The following is a 26539-nucleotide window of genomic DNA, read 5'->3' as shown; positions in this document are numbered from 1 at the left end:
ACTATAGATGGATTTTAGAAAAAACATTGAGTTTAGGAAAGAATGCATAGAAGGTAATATAGATTATAGAGGTTCCCTGGTGGCTTAGTAGTAAAGGATCTACTTGCCAATGCAGGAGGTGCAGGTTCAATCCCTGGGTCGGGAAGATCCCCTGGAGAAGGAAATGGCAACCCACTCCAGTATTCTTGCCTGGGAAATCCCATGGACAGAGGAGCCTGGCAGCCTATAGTCCATGGGGTTGCAAAAGAGTCAGACATGACTTAGCAACTAAACAACAATATAGGTGATAATACTACTTTTATGAAGTTCAAATGCCGGCAAAAGTAAATAACATGGCTTTGGAATCTATACATGTGTGCTAAAACTACTACAAAATAGGAAGAAAATGACGAACACCAAAATCTGGGTCATGGTCCCCCCTGGGGGTAACAAGGAGGTAAGATAGGGCAGATGCATCCAGACACATGCAAGAATGCCAGGAAGATTCTGATTTCAAATGTGGGTAGTGGGTCACAGGCGCTAATCTTACTATCAAGCTTTGCCGTGAACATATACATCACAAATACTGGTTTCTTTCTGTGTGTATGGACATATATAATTACATGATAAACATCTTGAAAAATTTAATCACAAACTAGCTTATGACCAACAAACAGCGTCCTCAGGCAGTCTCTGTGGGCTCTGCTCACACACATATCTGCGGCTGAGAGCCAGGAGTGGATAGAAGATGGTGGGCTGGACCCTGGCCAGCACCACGTCCAGGCATCCTATCTGTTTGCTGCATCCTCAGGCATGGCCGCTCCTGAGGGAGACCTCTGGCCCAGAAGCCAGGGCCCCGGGGTTTCCAGCTCTGCCTCTAATTACTGGGTGACTTCGGTCACCCCCCCAGCCTCAGTTTCTCCATTTGTCCAAACGTGGTGAGAGCAGGTCCTTGCTCAGAGCCTTTCTTCTTCGTGCTGGTGACTGTCCTGGCACCTTGATGCCAAGCTCCGCTGAGAGTCCTGCCAGAAGGGTCTGGGGGACTTTGGGCAAGTTACTTGACTTCTCTCTGCTTAGTTTCCGCAAATGTTAAATGAGGATGGGACTAGTATCTGTCTCATAGGATTTTTGGGAGGATTGAAGGAAATGATACCTGTATATAGCACAGAATCTAGAAAGAGAGAGTCCCTCATAGATGACAGCCAGCGTGAGGAAGGCCACACAGTCAGGTAACCACGGCTTTGCCTTAGAGGGTGACTTCCCAAGGGCCACACTCTAGAAAGTGACTCCCGGCCAGGCTATTTCCAGCTTTAGCATTAGTCATCGCTGGAAGTGGTCACAATACTCTCGCCTTCTCTTTGTTACCTCCTTGGCTTGGCATCCAATGCCCTTCAAAGCCAACTCCCAACCTCCCGCCCTGACTTCTCCCTCATGTCACCCTGTAACGTGGCTCCGCTCTGGATGCTCCCTCTGGCTCCCACCCCACTAATCCCGCCCCCCATCTGGGACATCATTTTCCCAACTCTTTCTCTTCTGGGCCAAAATTCTCTCCCATTGAGGTTCAGCAGAATGGGCCCTCCTCCAGGAAGCCTTCTCTGATTTTAGCAGCTAGGGATATAACCATGCCCTTGCCCCATGCCTCTCCACCCCTCACCCCCACTCCAGCTCTTTGTCCTAGTCTCAGGATCACAAACTCTGCCCCATGGCTTCACAGCTGTTTGCATCTGCCCCAGCCAACAGAGAGGCCCTGGAGGGCACAGCTGCGCCTGACAGCGTCTGACTCTAGTTTGCTGCACCGGCATGGATCTCCACTCCGCTTCAAAGGGAGAGTGCTAGCCCCATTCACCTCCCACATGGATAACAGGCCTGAGGTTTGCTCCATGGCTCATGGGGTCAGGGGCTGTGTCCTGCTTTCTATAATGGAGCCCATTTGCCTACACATGTCCATGGTCAACAAGAAGTCCCTCCACCTCCCTTGGATGGTACAGGAAGCCCAGGTTTACTAGTCCTGGTCTTGGGGCTGCTGCCCCTCATGGTCATGGCTGCCTGGGTTTTTGCTCAGGCCTGTGGGGCCATTCAAAGTCAGGTCACTCTGCTGGTCATCCTACTCCCCTCTGCCCCAAGAAAACCTATCAGGGTGGACAGACAGTCTATGCTGAGGCTCCTGGGGTTCCTGGCTTCCATGCGGACATCTCCACCCCAGCCATACCCCTAGGAGTCATGTTGTGGTGAGATTCAGGCTTCTTCATGCTATTGGAACCCACCACGCCACCACCCTTCCCAGGGTAGAAAATGGAGGAAGGGAAACGGACCGACAGTGTAACCTAACTCCCAGTGCACAAAACCTCACACCTTGTCCTCAGATGCCCCAGGGTAACCATCCCCATTCAAGGAGATCCTCAGTTAGCCTCTGGAGAAGGCAATGGCACCCCACTCCAGTGCTCTTGCCTGGAAAATCCCATGTACGGAGGAGCCTGGTAGGCTGCAGTCTATGGTGTCGCTAAGAGTTGGACACGACTGAGCAACTTCACTTTCACTTTTCACTTTCATGCATTGGAGAAGGAAATGGCAACGCGCTCCAGTTCTTGCCTGGAGAATCCCAGGGACGGGGGAGCCCACTGGGCTGCCATCTGTGGGGTCGCACAGGGTCAGACACGACTGAGGGGACTTAGCAGCAGCAGCAGCAGCAGCAGTTAACCTCCAGGAGGCCAATTGTCCACTCTGGCCAGGGAACACCAGGAAACCTGCTTCCTTCCCCAATGAATGGTTAAAGAAAGAAAAGGCCCAGACCTTTGGAAAAACAGACCATTTCCTCCCTGGGTAGAGAAACGCAGAGTTATGGTAGAGCCTGGGGAGAAAAATACTTTCATTCCTTCTGCAAAGCCCACAGAAGTCAACAAAACAAGATACCAATTAATTTCTCTAGAATTCCTTTGTTGCACATCCAGTGGTAGCCAAAACCCAACCCAGCCCACTTTAAAGAAACAATTCTTATCTCCCCTATCCCATAAAATCCAAACTAAAAGGAGAGAAAGCTGCACACAGCAGGTAAGTAACAATCCTCAGAGTGGCAGAAAAAAAGTCTGTCTCGTCCATGAGAAAACTGTTGAGATGCAGCCTGGTACCCTCTGAGCTCTGCAGTTGGCTGAGGAATGAGCCCAGAGATATCCAGGCCCTCATCCTAGAATCTGGGAATGTTGCCTGATATGGTACAGGGGCTTCACAGATGTGATTAAGTTAAGGATGCTGAGTTCAGATTATCCAGGTGCGCCCTAAATGTGATCATAAGGAAGCTCCTGAGAGGGAGGCAGAGGAAGATTTGATGTTTTACCAGGAAAAGGCAACGTGACCTTGGAGGCAGAGTTTGGAGTGATGCAGCCACAAGCCAAGGAATGCTCACAGAAACCAGCAGCTGGAGGAGGCAGGGACACGGAGCATCCCCTGGAGCATCTCGAGAGGATGGGAGTTAGTCTGATAAGATGCAAGTTAGATTCCTAACTCCAGGGCTCTAAGAGCATAAATTTCTGGATCTTAAGCTACTAAATTTGAGGCAATTTGTCAGGAGAGCCACAGGAGACTAAGACAAGCCCTGATTGCCAGAAACCTGACCTCAGCGACAGCAATCTTCTTAGCCTCAGAGGTTTGGGTAACTAGTTTTGCCCTGACTTCTCTGTGGAGCTTCCCAAGTGGCACGAATGGTAAAGAACCCACCTGCCAATGTAAGAGACTCAAGTTCAATCCCTGGGTTGGGAAGATCCCCTGAAGGGGGGCATGGCAACCCACTCCAATATTCTTGCCTGGAAAATTCCATGGACAGAGGAGCCTGGCAGGCTACAGTCCAGTCTATAGGGTCGTGTAGAGTTGGATACAATGGGAACGACTTAGCATGCATGCATGGCTTATCTAAAGGGGATAAAGAATTTGTGTCCAGGAGGAAGGGAAGTGAAATTGAATAGGTAAACTGAGGCCAGATCACCAAAGACCTTAAATGACAATCCAAGGACTATGGTCCTTTCCCTGAGGATTCTGGGAAGCCATACGTTTAGAATAAGGAAGTGATATGAGTAGATTTTTTAAAATACACCTCAGTTCAGTAGAGAAGGAAATGGGAAGTATAAAACCATATGCCAGGATACAGGGAAGAGGTGGTTATACAGTAACACCTGAAGAGATGAGGATGAATGGATCCTGGAAGAGCAGTCAGGTGGAGAGATGCTCACAAAGGCCTTAAATCTGGCAGAGAACATGAAGAGAAGGGACACAGAAGGAGAGCAGGTAATTTTCAAAAAGGACAGTCCAGGTTCCGTCTTATTCAGATGACATATACAGGAAAAAGAAACCATTTGATCACTCCTCCCTGGATATGTTTTTAAATGGCAAAAGCCAACCAAAATACTTCACTTAAAAACAGAAACTCTTTTAAATTCCTAGAAGACCAGCAAGATTCTGGCTGGCCCAATGATCAGTGAAAGCCAGCTTGCACACTCCCTTTTGAGCCAGATTTTGAAGAGTATCCAGCTGCATTTCACATGGGCCTTAAGGGATCAATCCAAGCGTGTAGACATGGGGTTTTTACAAGGGAAGTGACCTGCAAAAGAGACGATCCTTCAGGCTGGGAGGTGGGAGCCCATGAGTTCAGTCACGGCTCTGCCACTGGCTATGCGCTGCTGCTGCTGCCGCTCTTGGTCACCCAGCTGTGTTCCCCTGTGCGACCCCCCGGACTGCAGCCCGCCAGGCTCCTCCGTCCGTGGGACTCTCCAGGCAAGAGGACTGGAGTGGGCTGCCATGTCCTCCTCCAGGGGAGCTTCCCGACCCAGGGATCAAACCCTGGTCTCCTGCACTGCCGAGCCACCAGGGCCAGTCCTTGCCCCTCTCTGGGCCTGTCTCCGCCTGCATCAGCAGGGTTAAAGCCAGGCGGCAGAATCGTGAAGAGACGCCTGGAGCGCGTGGTCCTGGTAACTCTAGGGAGGAGGCGGGGTCCCTCTCCTGCCCTAAGAAGTGCTGGCCGCTTGTGGTCTTCCTTTGGCTGGTATTTACTGACTGCTCGCTATCCGCCAAGCACGGTTCTAAGGCACTGCTTCTGGTACTTCTTTGGCAGAGGAGGACACTGAGACCAGAGAGATGAAATGCCTCGTTCGAGGCTGAGAGCTGAGAGCTGAGAGCTGAGAGAGGACAGAAGCGGGATGTGAACACACACAGGCTGGCTCCGGGGCTTACGGTTTCAGAGGCTTGCTTCATGCGCCAGGCCACGTGCTCAGAGTCCTGGGTTGCCCCCCATCACCCCCCTACCCGCCCATCGTTCACTTAGGTCTCCGTAGGTACATGGGGAGTGCCTCGAGGGTCAGGAGTCAGGTTTATCTCGGTCCCCCTACAGGACAGCCTGACCATGGACTTGGCTCTTGTTGACAGTAAGGGGCTAGCAAATGAAGGTTTAAATGGAGTCAGACAGAAGTAGGTTCTCTGACTACCGGGCCCCGCCTCTGTCCCAGACCCTGTATGGACACTGTGGACGCAGAGAGGAATCCACCAGGCCCCTGACCTCTGGAAGCCCAGCCTGGCCAAGCAGACAGATCTGGAGGCTGATAACAGAAACCCTGGGTGCTCTGTCCAGTGTCACCCAGACAAACCCCCCTACACGGGGAAATAAAATGAAATCATGTAAAACCTGCCTGTCCCCTCGACAGTTACCACCCCACCCCCAGGCTGGGAGCCTGACGGGTCACGGGGGAAGGCAGGCAGACGGCAACACTGGGTGGCCAGCCCCCCTCCACTCCGCCACAGCGGGCCTTCCTTCCCTCGTCAGCCAGACACGACTGAGCAGCCCCAGGGCCCTGGAGGGCGTGGACGAGATGGATCAGACACAGTCTCTCTCCTTGGGGATCTCACAGGCCAGTGGGCACCCGTGAGCTGCAGGCCCATCCCTTCCCCACTAACACCCAAGGCTCAGTCACTGGCAAAGCATCTCCAGGCGCCAGGTGGGGGAGACAGACTTGTGAGTCACAACTGCTAAACACACATCGAACCAAGGTACAGAAATTGTGTGCCAGAGTAGGGAGGGGCTTGCCCCTGGTCACACAGAGTCAGCGGCAGAACCAGGACAGGAACCCAAATGCTCGCTCCCTCTTCACATCCCACCCCTCTCCCCAGTTTCGAAGGCAGAAATCTTGAAGATTTAGTAGCTGATCCCTCGGGGTTCCTGAGATTTGGGGAGCAACAGACAAAAGCGCTCCAGGCTCCCATTCCTGACCCCACCCCACCCCCAGGCCCACTGGACAGTAGCCACAGCCCTGGTGTAGCCGCTGCTTTTACACCCAGCCTAAACCAGGGCCTGCCTGGGGACCTGGCCACTGACCTTCACGCCTGTTCCCGCAGCCCCAGGGGCTTGTCACCTGCTCGGGCATTTCCATCCGGGAACGAATCTTGGGGAAGGGGAGGAAGAGATTGGGACTCCCACCTGCTGTGGACCTACTAGGTTCTGGTCTAATGCTGAGACCTTCCTGCCTGTTGTCTCCATTCATCCTCACGACTTTCGTCTGGGGTGGGTAGGATGACTCCATTTTTCAGATAAGGAGACTTAAACTCAAAGAGGGGCTACAGGGGTCACCGCTGGCCAATCACCAAGCTCTGCAAGCCGGAAGGGGGCGACTTGGCATTACCCTAAAGATCTGCAGGACTGCATCTATTTGTGAACACCGTTTCCTGTAGCTTCATTCCATTAGCCACAGCTGGGCTTCCTTCTACAAGTGCAAGACTCCAGGTTAAAAAAAAAAAAAATTAAAAAAAAAAAAAAAGACTCCAGGTTCACAAAGCATGTTCTCATCGGGCATCTCTCTGAGCCCCAAAGTCCTGATAAAGAGGAGGAGGGTAGTCAGCCTCATGTTTCATAGACAAGGAAGCTGGGGCTCAAGAGGCAGTAGGTGGCTGAGCTGGACCCAGATCTCCCTGGCCAGAGTTCTCTGAGAACCCTAGATTCAATTCCTGGTTAGTCTTTGCCAGGAATTAATTTGGGGTTCACTGTGACCCTGGGTTGAGATGGCAGGAAAGGAGAAGCTGCCAATAGCTTTCTGCCACAGAGGGGAGGCAGTGTGAGCATCAGGCAGGGCTCAGGGTGGGTCAGGGCTTCCAGGTAGACACAGGCGATCTGCGTCTCTCAGCTAATGACTCACGCTGTTGTTCAGACCCAGTCATGCAGACCCACGGCTGTCCCAGATGGAACGAGCATCACCACCTAACAGGCCCCACTCTCGGTCTTCTTTGCAGTGCACGTGGATGTGATGATGGGTTGCAGAGGGCTGGGCACGAGCCAATAGTGGGGGGGTCTTGCCGTGGGTTGAGGCATCAAAAGGAGCTCGCAGAGGCACTGTGTGTGGTTGACAGGCGCATGGGCTCTGGAGGCAAATGGACTGTAACCTCGGGTAAGGGGCTTAACACCCTTGAACCTCAGTTTTCCCATCTCTAAGATGGGGATGCTGACAGGCGCCACCTCCAGAAGGCCGTGAGGACTGAGTGAGTTAATGCATATAAAGCACTGACCATGGTACCTGGTCAGCAGGGAGAACTCGGGGGACAAGCGCGGCTGGCAGAAATAACAGCAGCGTGAGTGGCGCCAGTCGTGGTGTCCCTGGAGAGGACAGAAGCCACCGGTTTCAGACTGGGTCTGCAGGACCTTGGGGCTCTGGGGAGCCACCCCAGATCTCAGGGTTCACTAGGCAGGGTGCAACCAGGCAGGGCTGTTCCAAGAAGGGAGCAGAGCCTGGGGCAATGCAACTAATGCAGAAGCTACCTTGTCAAGCATGTAAATAATGAATATAGTAAAAAGCAGGTGCTTAATGGTGTTAAGCTTAGTACAGTACAGTCAGCTGTCTCCTCCCCCCCATGGGACCCTGTCTCTCCCCTTCTGGGGCTGAAGCTCCTGGGGCCAGACATGCAGGGAGGGTGACGATTGTCCGATGGTTCCCACCACTGGAAATGGACTCTGAGTGCAGTCAGAAGTGGCATCTGAGATTTATGCACCAGGATGTTTATCATTGTGTTATTTATAATATTGAAAAATTGGAAATGACCTAGAAACAGGTTAATAAATTATACCACAACCTTTCAATGGAATATAATACTGCTACCTAAATTAATCTCTTTGGAGACTGTTAAATGGTAAGTTAGAATCAAGGCAAAATGCAAATCTCTTAAAGCTGAGATTTTTAAATACAATTTTTAAAAATACATGTATACCAAAAAAAAATGCTTGTTGGAACTATATCATAATGTTAAGAACTGTTATTTCTGGGAATATTTGAAGGGGCTGGTTAATAGGTGATTTTTTTGTTTTTCTTCTACATATTTCTCTGTATTTTTCAAATTTTCTACAATAAACTTTAGAATTAGAAAGGGAAAAAAATTAAGATTCCCTGACCAAGGCCAGGTGCCCTTCAGAGGGCCAAGTCTCATTCATCCTTTGATTTCGTGAATATTCCTGCAGCATTTTGTTTCAGGCCCTTATGTCTCCAGATGTTGAAAACATCTCGACTTAAAGGCACACAGATTTCATTTTAAATCAATTTCATGAGTCAGTCACTGTATATTAATAAGCTGTCTCTTAATTGCTCAACCAACCATTAGAGATTCTGAAAATGTTGTATTTTGCGCTTAGGAAACCAATTTAAATGTTCAAGCTTTAAAGCCCCAAATGATACTATATGTGCCCTTTGCACATTGCAGACTGCTCTTTGCCTTCTAAAAAGGAATCATGCCAGCTCCTTCCCCTACACAGACTGAAGGTCCTTTTTTCTCCCACCTGATCTTATAACTGGTACCAACAGTCTCTGGTGTACTGTGTGATTTTAAACCGGTCACCTGACCTCTCTGGACTTCAGCATCCTTTTCTGTAAGGGCTTTTCCAGCTTGAGATTCTTAGGTTCTCTCAATTTCTTGGCAGTAGGCAGCTTCCAGTGTCAAATGAAGTTTCAGCATCCAGAAATTCCAGGAGTTCAGCATCCCCTGACCATATCCTTACAAGATACCCCACAAATTCTGGGCTGTTGATTTTCACATTCGGTCTTCCAGACATTTCAGAGAAGAAGTGGCGTCCTTCAGGGGCAATGCTAAGATAAAACCAGCACCCTAAATGGGCAAATCATTCTGATCTTAATCTTTATGGGCTCCCAGTGCCTCATTAAATGTCCAAGGCCTGAAGGCTCTGAATCACAGCGCCTCTTCCCTCAGAGCCCTTCAGGAGGACTTCTGATTACCCCATAAATTATATGGTGTCAGAGGGTATCTGCAGGCCCTTCATCTTGCAATCCAGCCGCCAACGTTTTTATGGGATATGGATCCTGCCTGGCTCCCACTCTCCTCCATCCCCATGGTTACCAGGGAGGGCCTAGCGGAACGTCTTCCTTGGAGCACTAGCTCACTCTCCACTGATGTTTTTCCCCTCCCGGGAATGCATTAAATCCTCCAGAATGGAGAGTTCTTTCTACCAGAAGCCTTTGTTCTCAGCTCTCCTGCCAAAATGAAGTCTAGGTGGCCTGTGGATCCTGCTGCCTCAATGAAACTGAATGACTTTCCATATACTCTTGCCCCTCAAAGGGGCTAGCCCAGTAGCCAGAACCAAAGTTAGGACCCTAGTCTCAGGTCAGACCCCCAAAGAGCAGAAATAGTGACTAGCCAGCCAAGCATCATAATGATGGAGCCATAAAAATATGTCAGGGAAGCCATAAAAGCATCAAGTGTAAAGAAGGTCAAAATCCCCTCAGCTGACACCCTAGGCTCAGAATCTCTATGTCTCAGCTCCAAGGGGCTTGCCTTTGATTCCCTAGACCTGGAATGCCTTCCTCTCACCCCTCTGGCCACTTAGGTCCATTGCCTACTGTGCTTACTTGAGTTTTCCCAGATGTTGACCACGAGACAAGAATTTGGGCATAAATACCTATTTGGGAGATGAACCCAGGAAGCACCTTTTGAAGGCAGGGAAGGAAAGGCAGCCAATAAGTGTGCATAGTCCAGTGTCAACTCGCAGGGGCACTCTGGGGATCAGAGTTCTCTACCCCCCTTGTCATTGGTTGGAAGCTGCTGGCGAGGAAATCTAGTTCTCTGGCACTTCTGACCTCCCATGGGCTCTGGCCAGCAGGATAAGCCCCTGGGAAAAGAGATGCAGACGCTGACACTGGAATCCGGATATGCATCGCAATGGGAAGGGTGAAGGGATCATGTGCTACAGCTACTTAGGCACGTGGCAAGCAGCTCACCTCCCCTGGGAAGCTGTCTGGCTACCACATCCTGAACAGAGTTAGGCCAGCTTGATCCCTTTTGTAACCTTGCCTCCATGTGAGGGAGCAGGGAATGTGTGGACGCTGGGCCCCAGGGAAAAAAGTGAGTGCCTTAATAGCCAGTCACTGTGGACATGAGTTTGAGCAGACTCCGGGAGATAGTGAAGGACAGGGAAGCCTGGCGATCAGCGGTTCATGGGGTCGCAAGGAGTTGGACGCAACTGCATGACAGAAGAACAGCAAAGAGGACAGTATCCATCTGCCACCATCACCAGGTCTGATGGCCTTTCTTCGTCCTGATATCCCTCCATTCCCAAGGCTGACGTCATACATCTGCCGTCTCAAGAAGATTTGGGGTGACTTCCCTGGTGGCTCAGTGGTTGAGAACCACATGCCAATGCAGGGGGCCTGGGTTCAGTCCCTGCTCCTGGAAGATTCCACGTGCTGCAGGTCAATGAAGCCTGTGCATCGTGGAGCCCGTGCTGGGCCACAAGAGGAGCCACCCCACTGAGAAGCCCGCACACCACACCTTGAGGACAGCCTCTGCTTGCCACAGCTAGAAAAAGCCCTCACACAGAATGAAGACTCAGCGCAGTCAAAAAATAAATTAATTAATTTAGTTAAATAAAAAAGATTCAGGGAACCCAGAGCTGCATGCTTGATGGTGAATCTCTATTGGCTGCCTCCCCTTCTCCTACTGCCTGCATTCATGTCTACCTCTGGGGAACCCAAACAAAGATAGCAGTCAGTGGGTAGAAATGGTGGGGGCACCTTTCTGAAGCAGTCTGCATAGCAGGACTGAATAGCATAAAAATGCCAGCCCTACCCAAACTAAAGTCTCTGCTTAATATAATCCAAACAAAAACACAATCCAGTCAAATCTAAGAACAACAGTTAGAACTTAGTTTTTGAAAGGAATGTTAAGCTAGAGTATCAGTTTCCTGTTGCAGCTATAACAAATTGCCACAAATGTAGGGACTTAAAATAATACAAATTTATTATCCTACAGTTCTGGAGGTTCAGAAGAGGTGAAGCTTAACGAATAAAATCAAGATGTTGGCAGGGCTTGTTTCTTCTGAGGGCTCCAAGAGATAATCTGCTCCTTAGCTCTTCCAGTTTCTAGAGGCTGCCTACATTTCTCGGCTTGTGTCCCCATCATCTTCTCTCTCCACTACTCCTGTCTCCCTCTTATAAGAAGCCTTGTGATTACACTGGGTCCATTTGGATAATCCAAGGTAATCTTCCCATAGCAATATCATTAAATTAATCACATCTGCAAAATCCCTTTTGCTATGTAGGGTAACATTCACAGGTTGCAGAGATTAGGACACAGACATCTTTGAGAGGCTATTATTCAGTCTGCTATAGTTAGATTCAGTGGTGGCTCAGTGGTAAAGAAGCCACCTACAATGCAGGAACTGCAGATTCGATCCCTGGATTGGGAAGATCCCCTGGAGAAGGAAAACAGCAATCCACTCCAGTATTCCTGCCTGGGAAATCCCATGGACAGAGGAGCCTGGTGAGCGATAGCCCACGAGGTCAAAAAAGAGCAGGACATAAAAAAAAAAAAAGAGCAGGACATGACTGAGTGACTAAACAACAATAACACAGTTAGATTAGACAAATAAATGAATTGGAATTGCTAAGAAACTTTTGATGAGATAAAGGGGAATGAAATTAAACTTGCTCACTTGATAATTAAACTCTAAAACTCCAAATGTCAAAAGTATACTGTGAGTAGAAAAAGCACCTGTAACACAGTAGCACAGAAATAAATCCAAGTATATTTAAAGATTGGTTTAAGAGAAATATAGTAAATCAAATAAGGGGATAAAGAAGGAAGTGATTATTTAATATTTAGTTCATTTGGTTAATTATATGAGGACAAATACTTTCCTTTCAACTTAAAAAAGTTGTAGGTATACTAAAAAGAGTTTAACATTTAGGTATTTCATCAATAATGTAGTAAAAGGATATATAAGTAAAAATATTTGCTAGTTTTTTAAAAGAATTTCTAAATATAAATCTTTAAAATTAATAAAATAATTAATGAACCTGACTACATTAAATTTTAAGTCTCTAAGTCAAATTTATTATTATATGAATGGCTAATAAGCTCATGAAAAAGTGTTCAATAACCTAAGTCATCAGGGAAGTGAAACTTATTATTACTATAAGACCCCACTAACCCACTAAAGACTTACAGCAGCAAATATTGGCAAGGATGTGGAGAAACTAGAACCTCAAGTATTGCTGGTGGGAATGTAAATTGGTATAATCACTTTGGAAAAATAGTTTGGCAGTTTCTAAAAAAGCTAAATATACACATTATATAATCCAGCAACTCCATTCTTAGATACTTATCCAGGAAAAATAAAAACATATGTCTGCAAACAGACTGGAACAAGAACGTTCATTGGGGCATTGTTCATAATAGCTAAATGTTAGAAACAACCCAAATGTCAGTGGACAGGAGAATGAATAAAGTCTGCTCTGCTCCTACAAAGGAATACCACTAAGCAATAAGAGGGAGCAGAGTGTTATCAGCAGTAGCAACATGGCTACATCTCAACTGGAGTGAAAAAAGTCAGACAGAAAAGTACACACTTCTTATTCCCTCCGCATGAAATGCTAGCACGCGCAAGACTGATACACGGGGACAGAAATCAGAGCAGGCGGGGGCTGAGTGCTGACTGGGAAGGGTCACGGGGAACCTCCGGAGTAACAGAAATATTCTCTACTTTGACAGAAATGTGGGTTACACAGGTATACACGTTTGTCAAAACTCATCGAACACAACATACTCTGTGCATCTCAGTAGTAACAAGTGAAAGAAAAAATCGGAAGATAAACAAAAAATTAGAAGTAATGTTAGTTAAAGACGACAATCTCATAACTCTAATATATAAAGATTATTTGGAAATGAATAAAAATTAACATCCTAAAAGGAAAATAAAGTGAATATGAACAGTCTCTCTTTTGGAGAGACTACACACACACACAGATATGAAAAGAAGTAATAAAATGGTATGGATATATAAATATAATTTATATATATATACCTAAATATGAAAGTTGATAAAAATATCTCTATATAAAAAGTAGTGATAAAAGAAATAAGAATTAAAATAACTCTAGATATTAAACTAATTGACAAAGATTGTTCAATAATGGTGAAACTATCAATAAATAGCTGTCTGACCTGAAACTAACACAACATTATAAATCAACTATAGTTCAACATAAAATAAAATTTTTAAAAATATGTATGTATAAATTAGTAAGTATCTGGATAAAGCTGGGGGAGGGCATGCAGTAACTGATAGCAGCAAAATAACCCTCCCTTATTCCAATCTTCTATCTGCTCTGCAGCACTGGCCTTGGGAGACAGCCTCAACAAGCAGCGATGATGACCTGGCTGGAATTCTGAAACACAGGCATGGCCACCCGGTCCGCCCAGAGTTCCACCGGGGAGCTCAGAGGTGAAGAACAGGGTCCAGCATGTTCTCTATGCTGACCATGAATTTTTATCCTAACTGACAAATTCCTTCTCACCTCTCTCTCTGCAACCCACTCTGAGTACCTAGAGTCCTAGGCATCCATTCAGTTCTCAGCCCACACTAGTCCAAGTCTTTTCAACCACTGCCTCCCCCATGTGCTCATGCAAGAGGTTAACTTGATAATCTGAGGAAATAAGGGTTTCCCTGATAACAGATAATTTTATTTTCTTTGTGTAAGGCATGGTTCCGGCGAGGCAGAAAAGGAAAGACGACCTCAACAGAAGTAGGTTACCTTTATCCAGGCAAGAAGGGGCGACAGTCGGCCAAACGACCAGGCTGAGCGCCGAAAGGGATCAGGGAGGCTTCATACTTATAGGGAGGTTTGTGGAAGCGATAAGGGAAACGTCAATCAGGCGGGATATTTTGAGTATTCTTTTGTTGAGATGACACTTGTAGTTGGGCAGGGGGTGATAAGTCTTCTGGGCGGGTGTAGGGGGTGGTAGGTTTCCGGACAGGAGGTGATAAGTTCCAGATAGATGTAACTGGCCTGGAGCATCAGGATGGAACTAAAGTTATGCTTTGTTTTCTCCGAAGCTAGATGATTCAGCAAGGGAGACTGTAGTTCTCTTTTCTAGGCTCAAAAGACTCCTTCACTTTGTACAAGGATGTGCTATCCGTCAAATGAGGAGAGAAGGACTGTTTGAAGAAGTGAAATTCATTCAATTAACAAACATAAAGAAAACATTAAACTTCATTGGTAATATAAAATACAAATGAAATTAAGACCCTATTTTTACCTATAAAATTAGCAAAAATTAATTTCTATTAACAAACCCAATCTGATAAGAGTATAATGAAATTGGGGGTACTATGTATTGCTTTGTCCCTTGAGAAAGCAATTTGACAATATGTATTGAAGCATAAAAATGCCCACATTATTGACCCAGCAATTCATCTTCTGAAATGGTACACTAAAGAAAAAAGTCTAGAAAATAAAAGAGAAAAAAACTTTATATACAAAGATGTTCACAGTCATTTGGAAACATCATAAATAACTCATAAGAATATAGTTAAGTAAATTAGGACACATACAATGGAATATTCTGTAAGCCTTAAAGGAGTGTGACTCATTAGAAATGGAAAAGGCAATTCATTGAAAAATGATCAGCCACCCTTGTCATTAAATAAATGCAATTAAAGCAATAGAGATACACCATTTTTCATTTTTCAGACTGGTAAAGATTAAAAATTTTGTTAATGTCCTCTTGAGAAAATGGAAGCATGCTCATTTACTGTTCATGGGAGTATAAATGTGTGTGTGTGTGTGTGTGTGTGTGTGTATACACTATCCAAACACACAGAAATGTATGGACAGGAATATAATAAACATCTGTATATCTTTGACTCGGCTTTTGAAATAGTAACATCTATAGGGCTTCCCTGTGTGGCTCAGTGGTGGGGCGTCCACCTGCCTACGCAGGAGAGAAGGGTTCAATCCCTAATCCGGGAAGATCCCACATGCTGCCGAGCAGCTAAGCCCCTGGGTCACAATACTGAGCCCGTGCCTTAGAGCCAGGAAGCCACAACTCCCGAGCGTATATGACACAGCTGCGGAGGCCCACGCGCCCGAGGGCTCAGTGTCCAGAGAAGCCACCACAATGAAGAGCCCAGGCACCCCAACTAGGGAGGAGCCCCCGGAGCAACAGAGACCCAGCAGAGCCAAAAATAAATCAATTAATTTTTTAAAAAATCTATAGAATTTCTTTGAAGTGCAACTTGTCCTTATCATTCTTTTTAATTTTTTAAATGTGTTCGTTTATTTTTGGCTGTGCTGGGTCCTCATGGTTGCATGGGCTTTTCTCAAGCTCCAGCGAGCAGGGGCCACTCCCAGGTTGTGGGGCTCAGGCTTCTCACTGTGGTGACCTGTCTTACTGAGGAGCATGGGCTCCAGGGCACAGAGGGCTCAGTAGTTGCAGCACGTGGGCTAAACAGTTGCAGTTCCTGGGCTCTAGAGCACAGGCTCAGTAGTTGTGATGCAGGGGCGCAGTTGTTCGAGGCATGTGGGATCTTCCCGGACTAGGGGTCGAACCGTGTCTCCTGTATTGGCGGCGGACTCTTCACCCCTGAGCCACCAGGGAAGCCTTGTCACTCTTTTAAAAGTATATTCTCGTGTGTACTCCAAAAATTCCACTTAATAATACATATTCTCTTTAAATGTATGTTTTTATGCATGCGTGCTACGTGCCAGCTAAATCGCTTCAGTCGTGTCCAACACTTTGTGGCCCCATGGACTGTGCAGTCATGTCTGACTCTTTGCGACCCTATGGACTGCAGCCCACCAGGCTCCTCTGTCCATGGGACTCTCCAGGCAAGAACACTGGAGTGGGTTGCCATGCCCTCCTGCAGGGCATCTTCCCAACCCAGGGGTTGAACCTGCGTCTCCTGTGGCAGGCGGGGTCCTTACCACGAGTGCATATATACTCCAGTAATTCATTTCCTAGGAATTTAATGAACAAATATAGTTCTTTCAGTGTACAGATACCTGTAGTAAAAATGTACACTGAAATATTATTTCTAATGGTGATAGATTGAACACAACAGTAAATTCATGTGGTGGAAAACTGATTGAACAGACCCTGCTCCACTCCACAACAGAACACCATCCTGCTTCTGGAACAAAATGAGTGATCTCATTTACCCAAAGACACATCATTGGGTAAAAAAAGCAAGGTGCAAAACAATGCACTGTAGGATCCCACGTGTCTATTTTAAAATATATGCACATATACACTTACATATGCATGAAAAGTTTTTGGAAGAATTCCTGAGAAAACTTTAAAAAGCAGTTACCTTGAAGAAGACAGCCTGAAGGAAAATGATGAAGACTTTTATTCTACGTCTTTATTCCTTTCTTCATTATTGAAATTCTGTTTTATCATGCACAAATGTTATTTTTGTAATTAAAAAACTAATTTTAAAAGATAAGTATAAATACTGTAAGGCAAATGGGAAATTCATATGATATAATATTGTCACCAAAACAATTTTAAAAAGTAAGATGAATAGTGCACTCTGAATGTAGCATGGCTGTGTGCAGGGGGTCTTTTGGAGACAAAGGTAATCCTGCTGCCTCTGTCCTTAGTTCCAGCCCTGCCCATCTCCTCCAGCATCTCCTCCCTGTCCCCAAACTTTAACCCCTCCCTTAAGCACTAACACAAGATCAAGTACTCCCCTCATTAAGACAAAAACAAAAGCAAAAATGCACCAACCTCTCTGGTTCCCTCACCCTTTTGTTCCTTTCATAGCCCCAAGCTCTACCCCTACCCCTCCCTAGCTTTTTTCCAAGCTGATCAGAGGCTTAATTGCTAAATCATGGACACTTTTCCACTGCTGATTTGCTGGAGCTATCTGCAGTGAATCCCATCATTGTTTCCTCCTTGAAATGTCTCCTCTTGGGGTTTCCGTTGAGCTAGACCATTACTGCCTGTCTTGGCTCCTGAAGACTCTTAAGGGCCAGTATTCTGTGCCTAATGTTGCTCTGAGCTTGGTTAGGTTGAGCCTTAGTTCTCCTCTTTCATCTCTTCAGTGTTCCAAGATGACCTCATCCACTCCTCTAGCTTCAGAATCACCACCTGTGCAACGAAGCTGCCCAGACATAGCCCATGGATGCCGTAGCGTTCGTTGGCCCACGAGCATCCCCAGCAACACACCCCACACCTGCTTTGGAGAATCCCTCTCTCCCCATCTCACGTGATCAGAGTGGAAATACCAACCATAATATCACTCCTCCCTCTGTCCCAGTGCTCAGTACCCTCATTCATATCTAGTCCTGCCCAATCAAAGTTCTCCCAGGACTTTACTGCTAGAAGAAATTAGCCTCTTTCCACTTGTGATACTAAAAGCTGTCTGATAGAGAGACGCTCCCTGCAGAATGGGGCTGAGCTGGCAGAACTGGGAATGTGGACAAAGTTCTAACAACATCGTTGAATCCCTAAACGCAGCCACATCTAACAGGGCCAACCATCCTTTGTACTTTCCATTTACATGAGCAAAAAAAAAAAAAAAAGCCTTTTTGGCTTCATGTAGTTAAAGTTAGGATTATGTCTCTCACAAGTAGAAATACCCTGTTTAACATGCTTCAAAATCTATACCCGAGACGTCACATTTGTAAACACAAGAGTCTGCTGGAAATCCCCACTTGGGCGTCACCGCGCACCTCAGGCCAGAACTAAACATGCCTTCCGCTCCCCCAGCAGACCTGCTCCTCCATCTGTGTCTCTTTTCTCAGCCTCTCCAGCCGCTAGACACCCAGCAAACACTGAGCCAACAGGAAGCTTAAAATGACAGCTCTTTCTACCCTGTTTGAAGTTTTCTGATTCAATTGCTAAAACATCAAATATTCAGTTGTACAAGCTCCAGGAAACTAGGTTAAAATGGCATCCTGAGAAAGATTGAGGGTCCGCTGAACAGGAGCTGTGCATTGATGCCTCGAGCAACTGCTTTCCAAAAGGTTAGACCTGCTTCCACTTCACTGGCCTAGAAATCATTGCTAATGAGTCCGCACAGATTGGATTTCACTTTTCTCAAACCTGATACTTTTAGCTAATGGCAGCCTCAACTCTGTCACTATAAGCGACTTGCTAATCACTGCACACCTCCCACTCCATCCCACCTCTCCTCTAGAATCCTCTGTGCGTCTCTGTCACCAGAATGCTCCCATCATGCAAGATTCATGCCATTTCCTGAACATAATGCACAGGTTCCTGCCCCTGGGGCCTTTCTGACTCTTGCACCTCATCCTTCTATTTCCACCTCTTCTCTGCTTCCTTTCTCCAGGGTGTGGCTCAATCTGTCTCATCCAGGATGTCTTTGTGACAACTTCATGCCCAAATAGGGAAAAATGTCCTCTTATTCCAAAACCCAAAGTATTCATTTGTTTCTCTAATGCCTCTGAGAACATAGTGCCTTTTTACTGCGAGTTCACACAGTTTATCTCTCCAGGGAGGCTGTCAACTCTACTTGAAGCCTTGCCTGAGGCTGGATGGATGTCTTCCTCCTCCAGCTCCCACTAAAATGGGGCACCTCTGTCTCACACCACCTATCACGGTGACTGTCACTGCCTTTTACCAAATCCGGCTCTCGTCTTGGAGGGCAGGGCCATGAAGATTCGTCTCTGTCTTCATGACAAGACTAGATGCAAGAACGACCCCTGGAGCTTTTGCCTGATGTCCTCCTAACCAGATGCCCAGGTGCCTGTGGGAGCTGAAATCAATTGAACTCAACCAGAAAGGGGCTGCTGCTGCTACTTTATCTAGGGCAGGAGAGGCAACAGGACACAGTGGGGCTCCCCCGGGGACACCGGCAATCAAGGCTAAATGCGTGGGCTCGTCACCCCTTCAACCACGGACAGCCCCTGCTCTGGGATCCTGATGGCAGGTTCACACAGCCCATCAAACTGAAAGCTGCCAAGGCTTTGCCCTTAGAAACACTTCAGGAGCTACAGGAAATATCAGAGAAGACAGGGAGGAGCAGTCTGAGAAGAGCAGAAAAATCGAAAGAGCCAGGTGTTGAGGAACCAAGGAGAGAGTTTCAAGAAAAAGAGAGTGATCTGCAGGGCTAAATGCCACGGTGGAGGAGAGGGCTGGAGAAGGAGCCTGAAGACACTGGCCCCCCTGACCTAGAGGAAGGGCAGTCTGGCCAGCAGGGATGGGGAGGGCAAGACAGTGTGGAGACGCTGAAATCCTTCAAACCTGCTCCTGTAACTCATAAAAGGAGAACTCTCTAATGCCACTTCCTTCTGCCTGCAAAATGCTCTCTATCTTCACTGTCCAGCTTGATATCACCTCTCCATAAAGCTGTCCCCTGGATGTGCCCAGAGGGGAGGGATTGTCCTATCCTCTGAGCCTAACACTTTGACTCTTGCCAAAAGGGATTCATCCTGCCGCGCATCACAGTTACGTGTGGTCTATCCTGCCCTCTAAGCTACGAGAGCAAGACGGACAGCAGGCGGGAAGGAGGAAGGGAGCGACTCCTGCAGACCCACACAGCACGCTGAGTCCAGGCCTGGCTGCTCTCTCTGCCTCTGATCTGAAAGCTCCTGGATTCACTAGTCCCAGGCCCTGAGGGTGAGGCTCAAAGTAGCCATGAGGGGTGAGACGTGTCTTTTCCTTTTAAAGATGTCTGCAGAAAACCATAATGAGGGACCACCTCACACCCATTAGGATGGCTACCATGTAAAAAAAAACAGAAATAACGAGGGTTGGCTGGGACATGGAGAAACTAACCTCACGCACTGGATGAGAATGTAAAATGATACGGCCAGTGTGCAAACCAGTACGATAGTTCCTCAAAAAATTAAAAATAGAACTACTATATGATTTAGCAATTCCACTTTGGGGTATATACTCAAAAGAATTGAAAGAAAGACCTCAAATATTTGCACAGCCAAGTTCATAGTAGCATATTGACAAAAGGTAGGAGCAACCCAAATATTCCATAGATGAAGAATGGATAAACAAAATGTGGCCTATACCTACCACGGGAGGTTGTTGTTGTCGTTTAGCCACTAAGTTGAGTTGGACGCCTTTGATACCCCATGGACTGCAGCCCACCAGACTCCTCTATCCATGGGATTTCCCAGGGACGAATACTGGAGTAGTTTGCCATTTCTTTCTCCAGGGGGTCTTCCCCACCCTGGAATCAAATCTCCTGCATTGACAGGCAGATTCTTTACCACTGAGCCACCAGGGAAACCCACAATGGGATGTTATTCAGCCTTAAAAGGAAGGAAATCTTGCCACACGCTGTAACACGGAGGAAACGTGCGGACATTATGCTAAATGAAGTAAGCCATTTACAAAAAGGCAATTATGGTATGATTCCACTTATATGGAGTATCTAGAATCGTCAGACTCATAGAGGCAGCAAGTAGAAGTGATTTCCAGGAGCTGCAGGGAGGTAAGGATGAGAAGTTTTAATTTAATGGGTACAGAGTTTCATTTTTGCAAGATGAAGAGAGTCCTAGAGATTTTGGCTGCACAACAACGTGAATATGCTTAACACCACTGAACTGTACATCTAAAACTGGTTAAGGTAGTCAGTTTTACGTTACATGCATTTTACCAAAAATTTTTTAAAGTATTTAAAATGTCATTTTACTCCATAATATACCCATCTGACTTTAATATAAAAATGATACATGATTTTTCTCTTCTAAAATCTCTGATGACAACTGATGCTCTAAGAAGATGCTCTGTGTATTCTGACCCAGGAGGGAATCCCAGACACCTGAATCCCTATGAGGGGAGGCCGTGTGTCTGACCCTTCCCTGCCTTCCCCATCCCCAGAGCCTCAGGTGCTCTCCTGTCACCCAACCAAGCCGCCAAGATTTCCCCCCTCACCACAGTGACTGGCCGAAACTGCAGATTACTCCAGTCCCTAAAGGACAGAACCCAACTCTGCCTGCTTCAACTAGCTGACGGCAGAGCCGAGGCCAGGGAAGCAAAGTTAAGTGAGATGTTAGAATCTGACCAAAAGCAGTTTCTCTGGTTGATTAAGTTTCACAGAGCAATTCCTTTTCCCTTTCCTTGGAGAAACAGTCACACAGAACAAGGGTACTCAATTAGCCTAATACAGTTTTTCCATCATTGTGCAGGAGTGCTGAGGCCATCCTAGGAGAAGGCCACGGCTGCAACCCACCCCCTCTTCTGGTTTCAACCTCAGTCCCTTCTTTCCACACATCACTGAGACCAAGTTCCCCAAACAGGCCACTCAGCAACCCCGTGCCAGACAAATCACCAACCCACGTCAGACAGTCACACAAGCCTGACCCTGTCACTTTCCTGTCCTCTGAGTCGCCACTGGCCTCCAGGACAAATCTGAAACTGTGGCCTCATCTCACGCCACCTGCCCCAAACACGAGAGGTTCCCGGTTCCTCCAAGTTTTTATGTATTCTGCTCTCTCTGATTCTAAAACTGCTCTCAACCCAGAGCACCACCTCTGCCTCTTGTAGCCCTGGAGCACCTCCTGCCTTCTGCGTTGTTCCTGGGGTCCACTGCAGTGGCCCTGAATCTGAGGCTGCTCACGGCTCAGCCCCACCTGAGTATGGCTTATAGGCGACATCCACAAGCACTCAGAAGAAATCCGCTGGTATAGGCTCCGGAAGGAGGCTCCCTTAGCTCACCATGGGTTCTGTTCTCTGAAGACGGATCCCAACACCATACAGTTCAGGCCATGGATGGATTCTCACCCAGCCCCAGGATGGTGTGAGTCCTCCTGGGGACTCCCCCAACGGGACCCAAGGAAAGAGGAGTCGTCCATCCCTAGAGCAAAGCTCTGAGTCGTGGGGCCCTGGGGAATAGTCAGTGCTGTGTCCCCTAAAATGCAAGAAGCTGCTAGAGACCAGGGCTGACGTACAGATAAGTGGGGGTGAAAGATGGGAGGAGGGGCTTGGTTGCATCCAGGTTCCCGTACCCCTGGAGTGAGCCTGTAGATGTGAGGAAGGACTTTAATGGTTCAGTGGCGGGGGAAAGTCCAGCTTCTTCCCCATAACCTCCTCTCCCCCTTGTCCTACACCTACGTGAACCGGGTTTCTGTGATAACCAAAAGCATCCTGACTGAGTGAGCCAAGCACATTCTGAGTTTTGCCTCTCGCCTAAGGAATCCGGAAGCCAAGCTTGGAGAAATTCCTATAGGAAGAGGCGCCATTAAACCCCTCAACTGGCTGCAGCGACATGAGGCCTGAGCCATGGCCCTGCTCCCTCTTCACCTGCTCTAATTTCCCTCTACCTTCCCGTCTACAGAACGCCATGAAATCCCAAAGGACCTATCCTAACCGGGGGCTGCCTGCCCATCCTCCTTTGTTCCAAGAGCACAAGCCCAGAGGAGTAGCATACTCACTATCACTGATTCCCCCCCGTCTAGACTTGGTCCTGAAACCCCGCACAGACAACCTGGCCCACAGAGCAGCCACCAGGAGGGACTCTGGGTAAGGGGCATGGGACTGGGGAAGGGTTTGTCTCAGATGATACACTCGCGATACAAGCCAAGAGCTCTCAAAAGTCACTTTAAGGATCCCGTCTCGGTGCTGCCTCTCTAGCCCCTCACCCTTAATGAGATGAGACAAGGTGAGACAAGACAAGATGATCAGCAGGAGGCAACATAAAGCACCAGAAAACTCTTGGCTGGTTCAGAAACCTCAGGCTCTAGTCCCAGCTTTGCCCTGACTGGCCATGTAGCCAAGCAGAAGCCCCTTCCCCTCTCTTTCTCCAGCTGCAAAATGAGGGGGGCTGGAAGATTTCTAAGGGCCTTCCTAACTCTGATGATGGTGGATTTCCCTGCCACATGGGAAGGGAGAGGTAACAGGAATCCCGGGCAGGGAGGAGAGTATAGAGCGCAGATATTAGGCGTATGGAGCCACATGGCCACTGAGGTCCCAGTCCCAGGCACAGCCTGCAACCAGCACTTGCTGCCCCACCCAAGCCCCTCAGTCCAGGCAGAAGAGTGACATGGGGGGCCCATACCCAGAGGTAAGGCCCTCACAAACAAGTTCTCAGCTCCAGTCCCAGAATGGGAGCCCCTGCAGCCTGAAAGGGCATCTCTCTGCATTCCACTGTGTCTCCTACGCCACTTCATCTCGGCCCTTCTGATGGTAGGGAGAAGGGCAGGGAGGACCCGGGGACAAGTCCATAAAACAGGCACCTTTGAGGGAGGCTTTGAGATTAGGGGAGAGGGTACAAGTGCTTGGCTGGGAGACAGGAGACCCTGGTTCATGGCCCAGTTCTGCCACTGTTTGCTCTGGGCCCCCACACAGTCCCTTCCCCTCTCCAGGCCCAGGTCTCTGTACAATGAGAGGTGAGACCCCTCCATATCTGACATTCTGTTTTTCTGGGAGGAGCTCCAGGAATGATTCCAGGCCTCATTCTTGAAGGGATGGTGCAGTTGATAACTTCATAACCACATTTTCCAGTGCATTTGATGACCATCCTGAATAGGAGAGAGAAACAGTCCTTTTCACTCCATTTATGATCTTCAACCATCCATGGGCAGCCAGGGTGCCTTACAGATGAGACCTGAGCCACCTCCCTATGCCAACTCTGCCACCATTCCCATCCTTAGGAGACAGGCCACATCTTTTAGGTGGCTCAGAAAAGTGGGGCGAGAGGGGTTTGGGCAGAGAAGGCAAGCCAGCAGAGCAAGCAGCTCAGCTGATCTAAGAGTCAGCTGTGTGGTCTCAGGTTGGCCAAAAGTGGAGGCAGGCGGGGGATCAAGAAAGGGGGGGCCTAAGAAAGGGGAGCTGTGGTCTCCCAGCTTCTCTGCACCTGGAGCATCAGAGCTTCCTGGCAGACCCCACGTAAACTCCCTGAGTAAACACACCCCCATTTAGACACAGGCCCCAAGGCAGCCCAAAGATGGAAAAAGTGATCTGTGAATTTCATCAACCACACCTTCACTCTACGTGAATAGATGTTCTACCACAGGGTCTAGTTCTGCTCCCCTAGACCTTGTCCTCTAAGATCTAGACCCTGTCCTGAGACTTTGCTGATGTTCAGTCACTGTGATTGTAAGACGTTTGTTACCATAGGTCACTTACTCTAATATTAATACATCATGCAAAGTAAGTAACTGGATTCATCTTTCTTTAACTTCATGGTGCCTTGCCTGAGGCTCTCCTTGGGGTTTTTAGGATCCCCAGGAGGCACTCCCATTTCTCTGGGGAGTCCTCTGTCCAACTCTAGTGCTACCTGTCTGCACCCAAATCAACCACCTCCTTATCCCCAGCACGTCATCACCTGCCTCCAGGCCTGGCCTCTCCCCACAGACCTCATCCCCACCTCCACCCAAAGCCATTAGCCATTAGAGCCGCATACGTTCACTGAGGGTCTGCGGGTGATGGAAGGAAATTACTCTACGGAGTAAGAAAGCCATTTAAAATTAAACAGCAGGCATCACTCTTGCTAAAGTTTACCAGCCAAGCATACCGTGGGGAGCCCCTTACTGCTTCAGCTTCTGGTAAGACTCCAGAAGCTGGAGTCTTATTCCCTTGACTTCCACGCTCTGGGCACCCCTCCTATGTACTGGGGACGTGTAGAAAACAGGACTAAGTGCCCACTATTTTGAAGCTTACTTGCTAGTAGGGACAGAAGACAAAAGCAAATATATGATGTCAAAGTTAAGAAAAATTATTCAAAATACGAAAATAATTCCCCTTCAGCTACAGCATTGCCTAACAAGCTGTCATCTGACTTTCCAGGGACGTGCTGTCCAATTGGGCAATAGGGTAGCCACTAAAATTCATGGTGGACATCTAAATTTAAACTTATCAATTTTATATTAATTAATGAAATATATTTAATATAATAAATTATACATTTACATGTAATTTATATTTATATCATATTAAATTAGTTATATCATATTATATTTATATTTCATTATTATATATTACATTGGTATAGACAGAGACATAAGGTATATTTAATGTTATCAGTTAAATTTATTGAGATTTCATTTAACTTAATTAAATATTAAAATTCTATTTCTTAGTCACACCAACCACATTTCAACAGCTGACTAGTCCCATGAGGGGCTATCATATTGGATGGCATAGCTAGATTGAACAGAATGTTTCCTTCATAATAGAAAGTCCTTTTGGATAGCACTGCTCTAGGAAAGTAACTTTTGTTTGACTTACTATTTACTATTGATTAGGACCCAGACTCTAAGAAGTAAAACGCTAACTTAAAGAAGATTGATAAGCAGCAAGTGATTTTTGTCCAGCAGAGATGCAAATAGTTTCTGTCTAGAGGAAAGGATGACCCCAAAGGTTGCAGTTTCATTGTGCAATGGGACATTAACCAACTTAGTATCTTAACTTTGCAATCTTATTCCGTCTTTCTTTCTCCACTGATCACATATATCAGTTTCTCATACTTTCTTTGAACCAATTTTGTCATCCTGTCGATACCCTCGCTGTGAGTTAAATAAATCACTGGCACTTCCCACTGGATGCTTGTGTGAAAGTCATGTTTTTGACTCTTTGGAAATTATACTTTGACATCAGATAATGATCAGGGCTTGAGGGACATATAAGCAGAGTGAGGAGTTAGCGACCGTATGCAATTTTAGCTAGGCAGGTCAGGGGAGGCCTTCCTGAGGATATGACATTTGAGCCAAGACAATGAAGTCAAGGAGCAGGCTGTTTGGGTATCTAGGGTCTGTGGCCCAGCAGAGGGGCCACAGGTGTGAAGGCAGAGGCCGAGGCTGTCTTATGCTCGGTGTTTGAGGGGAGATGGGAAGTTGGTGTGGGTGGAGCTGTGTGATCCTACGGGATAGGCAGGGGCCTGATTCTGTAGGGCCTTGAGTCCAAAGCAAGGGCACTGGAATCCATTTTACAGACGGCTGAGGATTTTAAGATAAGAGTATAACTTCCTCTCATATTCCAGAGGTAGTGTTGAAAAGCGTCCTTCGTGCTCTCTCCCGCTAAGGCTCCTCTGGGTGCAGGTGGCAGGAGGGAGCAGGACACCCTTCACAACGCGCTGAGCCCCGTTTATGTAGAAGCACTGTGAGCGGCCCCCAGAGGCATCCAAGGCATGACCTGAGAGTAACCTCCCCTAACAGCCCCTGCTCCACCCATCCCCTGGGTCTCACCTAAAGGCTCTTAAAAGAGCTTCTCTGAGCAGAGGAGCAGTTTTATCTGGAAGAAGACTTTGACAGCCCTTCTAGAAGGCTCCAAAGCAGCCAGCTCTCAAACAAGAGATTTTTATCTCATTCCAGACAGACGAAGTTGAATTTTC

General features: G+C 47.3%; 1 pseudogene; it reads right to left on the bottom strand.

Annotated features, from left to right (window-relative positions):
* Positions 1-6333: 6333 nt before the first annotated feature.
* Positions 6334-26539, bottom strand: part of LOC136148369 (high mobility group protein B3-like) — a 44278-nt pseudogene continuing 24072 nt past the window's right edge.

Source organism: Muntiacus reevesi, chromosome 17, assembly GCF_963930625.1.
Source record: "Muntiacus reevesi chromosome 17, mMunRee1.1, whole genome shotgun sequence".
Lineage (NCBI taxonomy): Eukaryota > Metazoa > Chordata > Mammalia > Artiodactyla > Cervidae > Muntiacus > Muntiacus reevesi.
Note: the sequence above shows the minus strand (reverse complement) of the source record. Positions and strands in the feature narration are given on the sequence as shown.